The sequence below is a fragment of the Mycteria americana genome, chromosome 1 (genome assembly GCF_035582795.1).
Source record: "Mycteria americana isolate JAX WOST 10 ecotype Jacksonville Zoo and Gardens chromosome 1, USCA_MyAme_1.0, whole genome shotgun sequence".
NCBI classification, from domain to species: domain Eukaryota; kingdom Metazoa; phylum Chordata; class Aves; order Ciconiiformes; family Ciconiidae; genus Mycteria; species Mycteria americana.
The window spans coordinates 67,554,808-67,569,171 of NC_134365.1; positions in this window are offsets into that span (position 1 = coordinate 67,554,808).

The window sequence follows — 14,364 nt, forward strand, 5'->3', positions numbered from 1 at the left end:
GAGGGTAAATGGGATGAGGTACCTTATGCAGATTTATTTTTTCACTTTGAGAAATCATCCAGAGTGGCAAAAACAGTGTGGGATGATCCTGCAAGACTCTATGGTATTGACTTTGGAAAAACAGGGAAGGAATAAGAGTTTAAAATGATGTTGCTCTGCTGTAGCATTAGGAAATAGTGTTTAAAGTGTGGACAAGATGATGATGATGATTTGGAATTTATGGTAGCTCCTTGCCAAAGGCTTGGAGAAAATCCGATGAAGGAGATGATGCAAGCAGCGTGGGGGGAGGGGGTTATAGGCAAAATGACGAAACTGGGGTTGTAGGGGAATGGTTCAGAGGAACAGAGAGATTTAGTCCTATTGCGGGGAGGACACGGGGATGACAAGGGGAAGTTGGGGAAGTTTTTCAAGCTCCTCTCCACCAGGCAGTTGGAAATAACGGACTGGTAATGGTGAAAGTGCCGTTTTCTATAACGGACTTAAGAGCCTGGAGGGAAACAGCGGGTATTTATAGGGAAGACCCAGAAAGGGTGGCTAAGGTGTTTGAATCTATAATCAGGACTCAAGGTCCTGATTGGAATGATTTACGGGGAATATTAGATACATTGTTGGATGGCACTGAAAAGAAGATGGTATTAAATACTGCTCGGAAACAGGTAGAAGGGGCACATGCTAATGGGGATTTGCAGGGAACAATAGATCAAAATTTTCCTGCCACAGACCCAGAGTGGGATCCCAATCAGCTGGGACCCCAGGGGCTTTTAACAAGGTGTCAGAGGCAGATACTGTTTGGCATAAGGCACACTATGCCAAAAGCGATTAATTGGTCTAAATTATATGAGATTAAACAAGAACCAAATGAATCTCCATCCGCCTTCATGGAGCTGTTAAAGGTCACTGACAGGGAATATACTAATTTAGACCCTGAACGGCCTCTTCTGGCTTTTCAATTGGCTTCTATCTTTATGGGACAATAGGCCCCAGATATCAGAAAGAAACTTCAAAAATTAGAAGGGCAGACTCAAGGGATTTGGGAAAAATGTTAGAGGTGGCGTGGGCGGTTTTTTAACAGGGAAAAGGAAATGGAAAGGCAGCAGGCTCGAAGAGAAAATCAGAGGGAGGGAAGGTTGATTGCTGCTTTAACAGGGGCTTCTGGAGGAGCTCATAGAGGAAGGGGAGGCACGGGAAAGGGTTATCGAGGAAGGGAAAGAAATGGGGGAGTGGGAAAACCACCTCCTTTTGTGCATCCCCGTCTTGCAGAAGATCAGTGTGCAATCTGCAAAGAAAGGGGACATTGGAAAAGGGAATGTCCTCAAGCTGGGAACCTGGACCCAGCCCTACAAGCCATCAAACTAATGACATTGAATGATGAATCCTGAGGGGGAATCAACCCCAGCTGAACCCCTGGTTACACTGAGGCTGGGGAACGATGAGGTAGAATTCTTAGTTGATACAGGAACCGCTTATTATGTACTTAATACTTGTAAGGGAAGCTTTAGTCATGAAACTGTAAGCATTGTTGGTGCTACAGGGAAGCAGGAAAAAAGGCCCTTTTTGCAACCTTTAAAATTTAAGTTAGGGAAACAATGGGTGACTCAATTTTTTATATGCCTGAATGCCTGATACCCTTGATGGGAAGGAATTTATTGAGCAAATTAGATGCACAGATAACCTTTAAAAATGGAGAGGTACAGCTACTAATACCCGAATCAAAAGCTGTGGAAGTGAGAATTTTTGTGTTACAGAACACACCGAGATCGAAGGAAGAAATTCCTGCAGAAGTGAAAGATGCAGTAGCACCCTTGGTATGGGCTAGTGGAATCCCAGGTCAGTCTAAATTGGCGGAACCAGTAAAAGTTGTTCTAAAATCTGGAACTAAACCGGTAAGACAAAAACAATATCCTATTAAGTGGGAAGCTAGAAAGGGGTTTGAAGAATTAATAACGAAATGTTTGAATTATGGATTGTTGATAGAGTGTGAATCGGAATATAACACTCCGATATTACCAGTGAAAAAGCAGGATGGTAAGGAATATAGATTAGTTCAGGGCTTAAGAGCCGTGAACCAGATTGTTCAAGATATTTACCCAGTAGTAGCTAACCCATACATCCTTGAAGGAAAATGATAAGTGGTTTACTGTACTCGATCTCAAGGATGCTTTCTTCTGCATACCTCTAGACAAAGACAGGTGATATTCGCCTTCGATTGGGAAAGTCCCACCACTGGATAAAAAACACAGCTTACCTGGACGGTGCTTCCTCAAGGGTTTAAGAATAGTCCTACAATATTTGGGAACCATCTGGCAAAGAAGCTGGAATTATGGAAAAAGGAAAACCCCGAGGGAACAATACTGCAATAAGTAGATGACATTCTGTTGGCTGCAGAGACTTGGGGAGAATGTCTACAGATGACTATAAGCTTGTTGAATTTCTTAGGACAAGGAGGATATCGGGTATCAAAGAATAAAGCACAGATAGGAAAAGAGACTGTGATATATTTAGGTTTTGAAATTTCACAAGGACAGTGGAGACTGGGAGCTGATAGGAAAGAAGCAATCTGCCAAACTCTAGAACCAAGAACTGTGTGAGAACTGAGGGCGTTTCTGGGGATGGTTGGGTGCTGCAGACTGTGGATTCTCAACTATGGACTATTGGTAAAACCCCTTTATGAAGCTTTGAAGGGTTCAAAGAGAACCACCTACTATGGACCCCTGAATGCCAAGTACCTTTTAAAAATTTAAAAAGGGCTTTGATGTCAGCACCTGCATTGGGACTGCCCGATTTGTCCAAACCTTTCGAGCTATTCGTACATGAATGACAACATCTTGCCCTGGGTGTGTTGACTCAACGACTAGGAGCATGGAGGAGAGCTGTGGGATATTTCTCCAAACAATTGGACAATGTGAGTAAGGGATGGCCAGGATGCTTACATGCTGTAGCTGCAACTGTTCTTTTAATTCAAGAAGCTAGAAAATTAACAATAGGACAAAGAATCATTGTGTATGTTCCGCATATGGTAATTTCTGTTCTAGAACAAAAGGGGGGACATTGGCTGTCTCCAAGCAGTATGCTTAAATATCAAGTCATCTTGTTGGAACAGGATGATGTAGAACTTAAAATCACTACAGCAATCAACCCAGCAATGTTTTTGAATTCAGAAATGAGGGATTCTGAACCCTTGCAGCATGATTGTCTGTAGACCATAGAGCACGTATATTCAAGTAGATAGGATCTAAGAGATGAACGGTTAACTAACCCTGATTTGGAGCTGTTTACAGATGGTAGCAGCTTCATACAAGATGGAAAAAGGATGGCTGGATATGCAGTGGTCACAGCTACACAGGTGATAGAAGCTGGGGCCCTACCCATTAACACATCAGCCCAAAAGGCAGAATTAGTGGCACTGAGACAAGCCCTGAAGGGAAAAAGGTAAATATATGGACTGATTCAAAGTACACATTTGGAATAGTCCATGCACATGGGGCTGTCTGGAAAGAAAGAGGATTGTTGTTTGCTCAAGGATCACCTATCAAATACAAGGAAGAAATTCTCCAAATTGTATTCAAAGACCTAAGGAAGAGGCAGTAATGCACTGCAGAGCACATCAATTCGGACAAACCGCAGTAAACGTGGGTAATCAATTGGCTGATAAAACTGCTAAAGAGGTGGCTGAACAAAGCGTCCTTGCATTGGTACTAGTAAAACAGATGAAGCTCCCAACTCTAAAACCTAATTATGGTGAGTTAGATCAACAATGGGCATTGCTATTTAAAGCAACCATAAATGAAGAGGGTTGGTTAGTAACTCCTACAAAGCAAGTCATTGTCACACCACAGGTAGTGACTGAGATTGTCAAAGAGAGACACGAGGAAACATATCGGGGTAGCGAGGCTATGATTTCTAGTCTTCAAGATTCGATTATATGCGTAGGGATGACAGGAACAGTAAAGTCTATAACAGCAAAATGCTCTATTTGTTTGAAAAACAATCCCATGAACAGGAAAAGCCCGCCTTCAGGGACCACTAGACAAGGAAATTCCCCCGGAGATTATTGGCAAATTGATTTTTCTGAATTGCCAAAAGAAAAGGGTTATAAATATCTCCTGGTGTTGGTTGACACCTTCTCAGGATAGCTTAACAAGATTTTACATGGATTAGGATTCTCCCTAACAGGATGGTTAGAGTCTGTTGCAAAGTGTAATTGTCTTTCTAATAATAATGATAGTTGTTCTTGTTCTGTTTGGATGTTTGAGAAGTTTGATTACTAGACAATTATCCCAAGCGCATGTATTGGTTGTGCGAAATGAAAGTGAGACTCATAGAATAAGGATCAGATATCGATAAGTCTCAAAGTGGGGAAATGTTGGAAAATAAGTGAGGAACATGTAAAGAATAAAGTTCAAAGGGACAACCAAGAAGGAACAAAGAAACTCAAGAATATCCTGGTGAAACCGGATCTTCTAGCACGTGATATTTAACAATGGAGAAAATTAAGCCTTAAAAGGAAGAATGACCCTGGCTTTGTGACCTGAAAAGCATGGTTTTGGGGTCTACGACCACCAGCAACCACCAGAGGACCCCCATGTGAAAAACTGAGCATGCGTTATGCTAAATCATCATTATGTAAGATACTAATTAACATAGTCCCACCTAGTAGTGTGAAAACCTATGCATATGGAAAGATATGCTGTATAAATGAACCTAGATCTGTGTAAACTGGGATGCACGTTAGGCAGAAGGATCCCCTGTGCATCCAGCACGGCACTAAAGAGAATGCCTGCTTCTTAATGCTACATTGGTGTTAAGAGGTTTACTCCTGATTTCAGTGACACAAGGGTATGGTTTTATGACTCAAATAAGCTACAATGACTTCTGCTGATACAGAATCAGAATGACAGCAACACAAACTGTTCAAGTTAACTTAATGAAGGAATATTTAATTAAAAGCTACACCAAGAGCTACTTCCATTCTGGCACCTAGTTTTCATCCTCTTCCAATGACCAGTGTAGCTAGCTCTAAAGGCTCTTTTTGATCTGTCCCCTAAACAATCTGGAGCATTACAAGTACTGTAGCTGAAGAAAGCCACTTGAATTCCAAAAATTATTTTGCCACACACACTTCTGAGAAATCCCTACAGAAACAAGTGGAGAAACTGGAAGCTTGTAACAACAGCTGCATTGAAGGAACTGCATTGCAAAGGACTTGCAAATACGGAAAATAAAAGCAAGCATGAGAAAAATCAAGTCATTCTTTTTTGCTTCTCCAATAATGATGGGTGTCCTGCACCAGAATTCAAGGAGTAACACTCCTCTCAGGGATCTCAGCACCATTGGATCACTACCAGGAAACTCCAAAGCTGGTCCTTCAGAAGGGACAACTAGAGGCTTTTTCTGCTGGTAAACACTTGGTCAGCTTCAAAGCACAAACACATTTGTCTCAAGAAGGTATCAACGCTTGTGTGCCTCTAGCAAGAACAATACAAACTATGTGCTTTGTTTGCTCTGCCTTTATACATTGATGAAAGGTGTTGTGTATTATCTTCCATTGCATTTCAAAGAGTCTGGCACCTTGCACCAGAAATACATACTGATCTGTGTATCAACATCACATCCTTATCATGCAAGCAGAGAGTGATCCCTCTAGTACACCTGCCTCCATTCTTACTTAATGTGAGGACCATGCACTGTATAAACGTACCCACACAGCTCCTACAAGGCCTGTTTCCTGGCAGTGCTTTTCTGTGCACAGTAGATGTGCTGCTGAGCGATGCTCTAGTGAGACTGATAAAATGTTTTATTTTGTATTTTTGAATGAAAACAGTCAGTTATGAAAATCATGTGAATTGACAATAAAATCTCTGCACTCAAAGCAACAAACTTCTATTAACAGATCTCTAATAGCTCCTTTCAAATGGGATCAAAATATGCTTGTCTTTTGGAAAGCTTTAAAAATAGGCTGAAAGGATCTAAAAGAGATTAAGTGATGTTGATTCCGGTTTTGTCTACATTAGCAAGGAAGTCAATGCTACAGGAACAGTAAAATATGGTGGTCTTGAGGCTCTTCACCTCCTCATTCCTTCCAGTTCAGGAGGTTTACTTCAAATTGGATCTAATTTGTCATGGTGTTGAACACCTCAGACACCTCCTCAGACAAGGTTCAAAACTTTTGAAAAGAAAACACCAAAAGAATCAAACACATACCAATTACATTGCCGCAAATAGATGTCAATAATTGAAACGCATTTACAACTATTTAACACATACACCCATGTGTATATATGCCTATGCAGAGAGGGGTTTTCCATTGTTGTGTAATGGGAACATCCAGGAGCCCTGAAAAATCTGGGAACTCTAAACTACGAATGCATACAAGACAAAGAATGTAATAGGGCTATCTGGAACCTATCTTGGAAAAACATCACACCGATACAACATCTGAAAGACTCTTAGTCTGCATCTGAAGTAAACAAAGTTATCTTGATTAGCAAGCCTGCATGAAGACTGTTAGCTACCTTGATGGGTGGTCTACAGATAAACAGGATACCAAGTTAAAGAAAACACCGACCTCCCAGTGAAAAAAGTCAACCAATCATTCTCATAGCAGAGGTGGAAATGCCTCTAAACTGTGGGTATGAGACTGCAAGAAACATCACTGGGATTCCTTTCTTCTTCCGAACTGGGTGTGCGGAACTCTGGATCCTGATCAGTATTGCTACATATGTAAGTGCTGTCCTATTATCGTTGGAAGGAACAACTGCTGACATCCTTCCCACAACAACTGCTGCAGTGCAACATTTCTTATCTCTCCTTTGGGGCAATAAGGGGCATCACACTTTGCCCATGCATATCTCAGCCTGGCAGTGGAACAAGAAGCCACTAGCTCTTCACGGATCCCAGGGTAGCCACCATCACCACAACACTCCACAAACTAACAGTTTGTGATAACTATAATAAAGGCAGTACATAGCTATAACAAAAATAAGAAAGACAAAGAAAAGTAGTTGAAGACAGTTATATATAGTTTATATGGGTTTCCTCAAGTGGCATAACTACCTTGGCAGAATCACTCTTTTATTGGTGTAGTTGAGGCATGATAATTTCTGCCAATACAGTTGTGTCACTAAAAAATAAATAAAAGCACCCTTGTGATGAACACTGCTACAGGGCAAAATAAGCTAATGTAGGCCTGGCCTTAGATCTTATATTTGCAACGTAATTAGCCTACAACAACCACGTCCATGAGTTTGACTGTGAGGACTGTAATAGAAAGGCTAAGATTGGTGTGCATGGAGCATGAATGGCAATGTCTGGGTGTGGAGGTGGCCAAGTGCACCCACCAGGGAAAGGGGCCTGTGTTAATGGCACCCAACTCGCATCTCGTCAAGACCCTAGCACACCCAGTTTCACAGGACATTGAGACCTGGAGACAAAGAACTGTGATGACTCCTGATGACCCCCAGAGGTAGGACTGGATGGAAACATTGATCACTTAGCTCCAAAAACTGCAAAAAGACATATCCAAACCCTGCCTGTGGTCACCAACCTAAGAACCACCCAGGAGATGAGGAGGACTTGACACCTAGCATCACTTGTCCTCCCTGTCATCACAACAGATCTTGGATCCAACATCTAGACACAAGCATCGTGGTGCCTGACTGCTGGTTGTGGTTGGATAGCTTGAACACCCATGCCCTGGTGCCTGGCTTCTGAGTAGACTCCTTGGACACCATGCACACTCTCGCACATGTGTGGGGGAATGAAAGTAGGTTTGTTTCAGTTTTTGATTTAAATAAAGCCACCTCCTTCAAAGTCTCAACAACGCCTTCCTACATTGTTCATAAAATATTGCACAAGTGTTTCCTGTGTGACCAAAGCCTCTTGCAGTTAATCCAATCTTTTAACTGTCTTCAATTTAACTGACTTCAGAGGAGCCCTTTTCCATCCTGATGACAAACATTATTCCTACAAAGCCTTACATTTCTCCCCTCGATGTTAGTTTTACTATATTCTTGTGACATCATTGTGCTTTCTCTACCATTATCTCACAACTTCAAGGTAAGATATTAAAGTGAAAAACTAAAACAAATCAAGGGGGGAAAAAAAAAGAAATTTTATACCAGACAAAGAAACAATAAAAGAGCACAAAGCCCCTTTTAATTTCCTTTTTTTGGAATATAGGTCATCTTTAACACATTACACAAAACATTACTATTAGAACAGCCATACCACTTTGCTATGACTTACCATGTTTCTCAAGTCTTTGTAATAATTTGATGATCAGCCATGTCAGAGATTAATCACCTAATTGTCCCTCTCCGACCTTTTTCACCAAAACCCCATTGTGAGCTGATCTCTTATCAGGGACTCCATTAGTTCCCATGGTATTCAAGATATCAATACATCAACATTAAGTTAAGCCTTCTGTTAAGAGATTGAAATGGGCTAGGAAACCATACTACTGTGCTGTACCATATCTGTGTGCCAGAGTGACATTTCAAAAATATACCCATGTTGATTTCTATTGTGGATGGAAAAGGAATAGGAGTATATCAGGTCTGTAAAGTGTTCATAACAGTTCTAAATGCTCACATCCATATTGCTGATTTGCTCTCTAGATCACTCTATCTTAACCCAGTTTTGTATTACTTTAAATATCTTTCAGTGTGTTATTCTTTGCTGTATTTATGGTAAACCGCACAAAAACTATATCCTCAATGCTTTCTGTTTGTGCTTATCTGTATAAAGGAAATATGGTGCTAATGGAACTGACCTGCTCTCAGGTTTGTGCTGCATCTTAACTCCTATCACACGGGGCTGTGACCTGAATACTGATTTGCAGTGCCTGCCAAGGGAGGACAACTGCAGGCAACAAACCAAATACATATCTTTTTATAGTCAGGTCTGCAATGATAAGAGAAGAAAATATATAAATATTTCTGGAGTGCAAAATAAAAGGAAAGTGTTTGCAGGCTGAAGCAATACAATGAAAATGCCTATATTTTGTCAGTGAGAGATGTCTGTGGCTTCTGTCACAGCATTCATGCTCCATCCAAACACTTTTGTTACCATTCTCTTAAGAGGCTGACACATGGCCATTTGGTTCGCTATATATTATATTTTTAATTGATAAACTAATTGAACTAGAGCATTTTAAACAAGGGATCTCTCTCCTGGAGATTAGCTTGTGCCTGAGATGATCCCACTCAAACTGAAGAACTTACTCCTTAGCCCCAGAACAGTCAGAAAAAGGCTGTGTGCTTAACATCCAGTAAAAGAATAAGTAAATAAGTTAACCAAGTAGTCTTTTATGACTTCATTATGTCTAGTACATTCTGTATTTTCCTTAATTTACCTGATGAAGGTAAAACATTTGTATATCAGTTATTAAATAGTTATTTCTCCATTACCTTGATCTCTCTTGGTTGCCAGTTCACTCCAAAGGATGGTAGAGAACCAGAGCTAAGAACGTGTGCTCTAGAATAAAACGCATCAAGCCTGGGCTGCAAGAAGAGAGCACATGCACTCAGAAGAGCAATGCACGGAGGGAAAATGTCAGGCTGCAATTTAAGCAAAAAGCCAATCTCATCAGCACTTAAAATATGGCTGCTGAGAAAAGATTTAAAATCCCTCTTACCAGTTCCAGAAAGAGATTATGAGCATGCTTACTAACCAGGCGTTTGTCTGGTTTGGTGTTGATTTTTTCTCTGGATACAGCAGGCTTGGCAAAGTGGTGTCCAAGAATCTCTCGCAATGTACTACACATGAAGACAGATTAGGCAGTAGACTGGTTTAATCACCTGGAACTAGGGTTTACATAAGCATTGATTGTTAAATTTTGCTATTATTAGTGGGTTTTGGGGTGAGGAAAGATGTAGGGGACTGAACCTTGAAAAGATTTTGACCTTCTGGACACAAGAAAGGAAGAGACTAGGGTTGCTGCAGAGGCACATGCTGGATCCTGTTTATGCCATTAAAAGGCTAGATTTGACCACCATTCTTGGAATCCTCTTATAGAGCAGTAAGAGAAATAAGGTCTGTCAAATGTGTGTTTGAGCTCCTTGAAGAAGGCTATTAAGGAGAGGAATTGAAAACATGTTTCGTAGGACCATATAAGCATTCTAAGTATGGATAGCTAGCACGTTAGCTTGCGTAATCTACATTAGGCTATTAAAAACAGGCTCGCTGGCAAGCAATACAGGACCAATCTTCCTATGTCCACCCTGTCACTTCACTATAGTGACCAGGAAGCTATCTTACATTCATGTAAAGCAGAAGGCTCAAAAATAGAAATATGTAATGGGTTAACAGAAAAAACATTTACAGTATAATAGTAATTATCAGCTACTCAGTGGTAAATGTCGGTACAGCTACTCAGGAAACAGAAGGGCTGTGAAAAACACTGGTGTATTGTTTTAACATAAGACATATGCATGAGTTTGGGGTTTGTTTTTCATTCTGTCCACAAGTATGTTTCTATTCTTTTGAGAGATTAACTGTGAGGTGGAAACATCTGGAAAGATGAGGATATTGTTCTTAGTTTCTCATTAAGAATAAAAAAAAATGTTAAAACCATATTACTACTAAAATTCTATCAGTTCACATGGAAATGTTTCGTAACAGTAATTTTTCATATTATAGTGTTTCCTTAATTTCACACCTGTAGTTTCCTTAAAGCTTCCACACCTAAATACTCGATAATACTTATTGAATATTCTGAATAAATACATAAAGGACATTATTTCCTCATGTTTTAATATTTTTTTTGCTTAGTCTTTAAAAAAACACCCTAGAAAACAGCCCACATTTTTTATTCGTAAGATAGACATTCTCAAAGAAGAATGCCTCCAATTAGGTAATGAATTTATTAACCTACCAGTTTATGTACCCAAAGACCTGCTTTCTGACAGAAGACAACCTGAAGTTGGAAGATAAAGGAGGTATGCCTGGTAGGTGCCTCAAACTACAGCAAACAGCTGTAATCGGCGCATTATATTGGTGCTTAATACACTCATTTACTGATTCCCCCAAATTGAACAAGACATTGGCCAAATGCTCCTCTTTTCAGGAGGAGAGGAAGCATTTTGATGGACACTTCTGTCACTCTGTTAGGGCAATCCCCTTCTCTTATAATTGTTAGTGTCCTGCTACCTACATGCTAACTTCTGCATGCAAATACACAGTTAATACATGATCAGTGCTAAGTTTCTATATGTAGCCCCATAATGAGATCATAGTAGGAAAACTGGCATAGGTGAAGTTTAGCATTCTACACCAAGAGCTCCATACCCACCAAGAAGTCAAGGTTTAACATGAGCAAAGCAAAAGTTTAGAAGTTCACTGTATACGAGTCTAAGTGGTAAGTCTATGTGCCAATCTGACCTTCTGAAAGGTTAAGCAAGATTTTAGCAGTGTTTAGATTAGAATTATAAGCCACTTCCCTCCTTTTTCATGTACAAATGCAGAAATAATCACTGTAAGGATAAATCAGTAGTCCTACCACCACCACTGCAGAAGTCTGATACTGTGACGGTGTGCTCCCCCCCTCCACCAACCTGACCTTTATCTCCCATAACCCTGCTCAAGCTATAACCACCAGTGGATGTGACTGGTTGTGATGGCTGTATCCAGCTCAAAATGGATTCAGGAGACAGATAACACAATAGCCAAGGGCTATTGTGCAATGCACCCACTTAACCACAGTGAAGAAACTAAAATCTGTGGTCAGTATGTAAATGTGACTATGGGTCAATCATCTTACCCCCATAAATAGTGAGCAGCCCAAGAGCCCTTTGAGCTCTCCTGCACAGCAGCGGGCTGCACAGCAGGATCTCCCCATGAGTAGGGACGCCTCTCAAGGTTACTCCTCGAGGCTGAGAGATTCCTTGCCTCAACAGATCCTCAGTAAGCAACTAATAGCATTCCAAAGTTCGAAATCTAAGTGTTATGAGATTGCACATAAATAATCCTTTAGACATAAACCGTTGACCAAGTCTGGGACTAGGATTGGATCCAGCCACACCTAGACTCCTCTCTGAGAAGGAGTTCAGAAAGCAAGGGGGTCCTTTCTGAACTTCATGACTCAATGGGAGGGTCTCCCTGACAGTTTTGTCTGACCCTGTCCTCTATGCAGTAAAAAATCCAAGTGTACCTTGCCATCAAATCTTGTTAAACCACTGTTGCATTTACCATTGAACTTTGTTAACTCCCTGTTTTATATCAATAAAGTATATTTTTGCCTCTCTCCGAGTGAAGTGCACTCTCACTCCATCCACAACAGATACCCAGTTTGCAACACCAGTTAACAAATACTGCAAGGAAAACAGCCAAACATAGCAGGGTAAAAGAAGGTTGTCCTACTCCTTTCATTCATTTTTTAAAGGCAGAGGTTTAATATGTTGTCCTTGGTCAGCAAGGCCTCTATCCACCAGATCATCACCCTTGGCATCTGGGGGCCTCTCCGTGGGGGACAGGCAACCTGGCTGCTCTGTGGCAGGAGCATCTGCCACAATATCACCAGGGCCCTGAGGGTGGAAGACACCTGAATGGAGCAGGTTTTGGGGGACTCCTCAGCATCCCCATGCTGAGGTTCAATTAGTATTTCTGTCTTATGAACATATGACTATACATCCGCAAGCCAAGGCCAGAAGGAAACAAGGTAAAGAAAAGGTATTCTGCAACTTTATACTCAGTCCATGTGAGTTCTTGCTTTTGAATAATGGAAGGACAATCAGCCTGTACATCACATCCATCTATATTAAATCAAACAGCTCTACTGATATGAAGAAGGTGATGTTTTCATATACCCTTTAACATCTGTTTTTGAATAGCAGGTACCATCTGTTAGTAGCGATGACTCCTGGTGCCATGACTTGTCAGTCATAGCAGTTCAATCTGTATCAGCAGAAGGCATCAGAAACCCAGAGCTGACTACTTCCTGATATCCAGCAAAAAGAGAAAAACTTATCCATTACACAGTTAGCAAATGGGTTTGCACTAGTTACATTTTCATTCTGTTCCAACTGGTGATCTCCATTCTGCTCATACATATATTTACCCCATGTTCACATCAACTGGAAAATTGCAGATTCAAGTGCACTGCTGCACACTGTAGCTCCCTCCCTAAAACCTAATTTTAGATGTTAGCAAACAAGCAGCGAGACAGGGAGAACAGACACTGAGAAATATATAGACCTTGCCTATCTGTGTATTCTGCAATGTTTCTATGGTCAAGCAAAAGTACAAAGTTCTTGGGGCACATGTGATGCTGACCAGCAACACTGAATGAGAAACCGAAAGCAGCAGACACATTTCTGGGTACTGCATCTAGAAATGGGCGGGGGGGTGGGTGGGTCAGTGAAGAAAGGTTATTTTAAAGCTATCTGTGTAGTTTTATTAATACCTGCTTCAACCTACAGTGAAAAACAATTAAGAGGTATGCTCATTGTACAACCTTTCTCTCTCGCATGTAACAGTGTGAGCAAATAAAGTCCTTTTCAGCCAGAGAAAGAGGCTGAGCCCAGAACCACCCATCCCTGATCTTACAGTGAACTCAATATATCAGGAGATGGATTCTTGGCACTAAATCGCTTCATTGTGCTTATACAATAAAGTTCAGACACAATCAATAAAACTGATAGTTCTTCCCCACATTACCAGGTGTCAGCTGTTTGATTCAAGGTGACCCAGGCCCTACAGAACATGATTGAAAAGTGACTCCCCATTTTTAGCCATTGTTACTATATGTAATAACTGTTTAAAAGCAATTAAGATACTTCAAAGAAAAGGACTAATTGAAACACCCAATAAACTCTGCTCTGCAACTCAATTATTACAGTTCTATTGATTAATCTTGCAAAACTTTTTTCAGCAAAGGAGGATAATTTTATTTTAATGGGTGAATAAAATGTCTGACTTCACCTACTACTTTCATTGTGCTCACAAGAAGTGTCAGGTACATCCATTTAGAAACAGACTGGCTAGCAAATCAGGTCCACTATCCAAGATTAAGTTAAACATTTGAAGATTCTGTTGTGGAAGAGGGTTGCACCTCACTCAAGAAAGCACTGATATGTTTTCTTGAGGTAAAATAATGATTTGACAAAGTTTGATGGAATTTGACAAAGTTTGGTGGCAAGGTTCACCTTACTAATTACTGCATGAAGTAAACATACAAAGAAAAATTGAGTTAGAATGGCTCATACAGGGATTGGAGGCATGAAGAGTAGAGAGGAGCCTCCCATTAAGTCATGAGGTTCAGAGTGGACCCCCTTGCATTCTAAACTCCTTTTTGGAGCCTAGGTGCAGCTGGATTCAAACTAAGTCTCAGACTTGGTCAATGGTTCATGTCTAATGGAATTATCCATA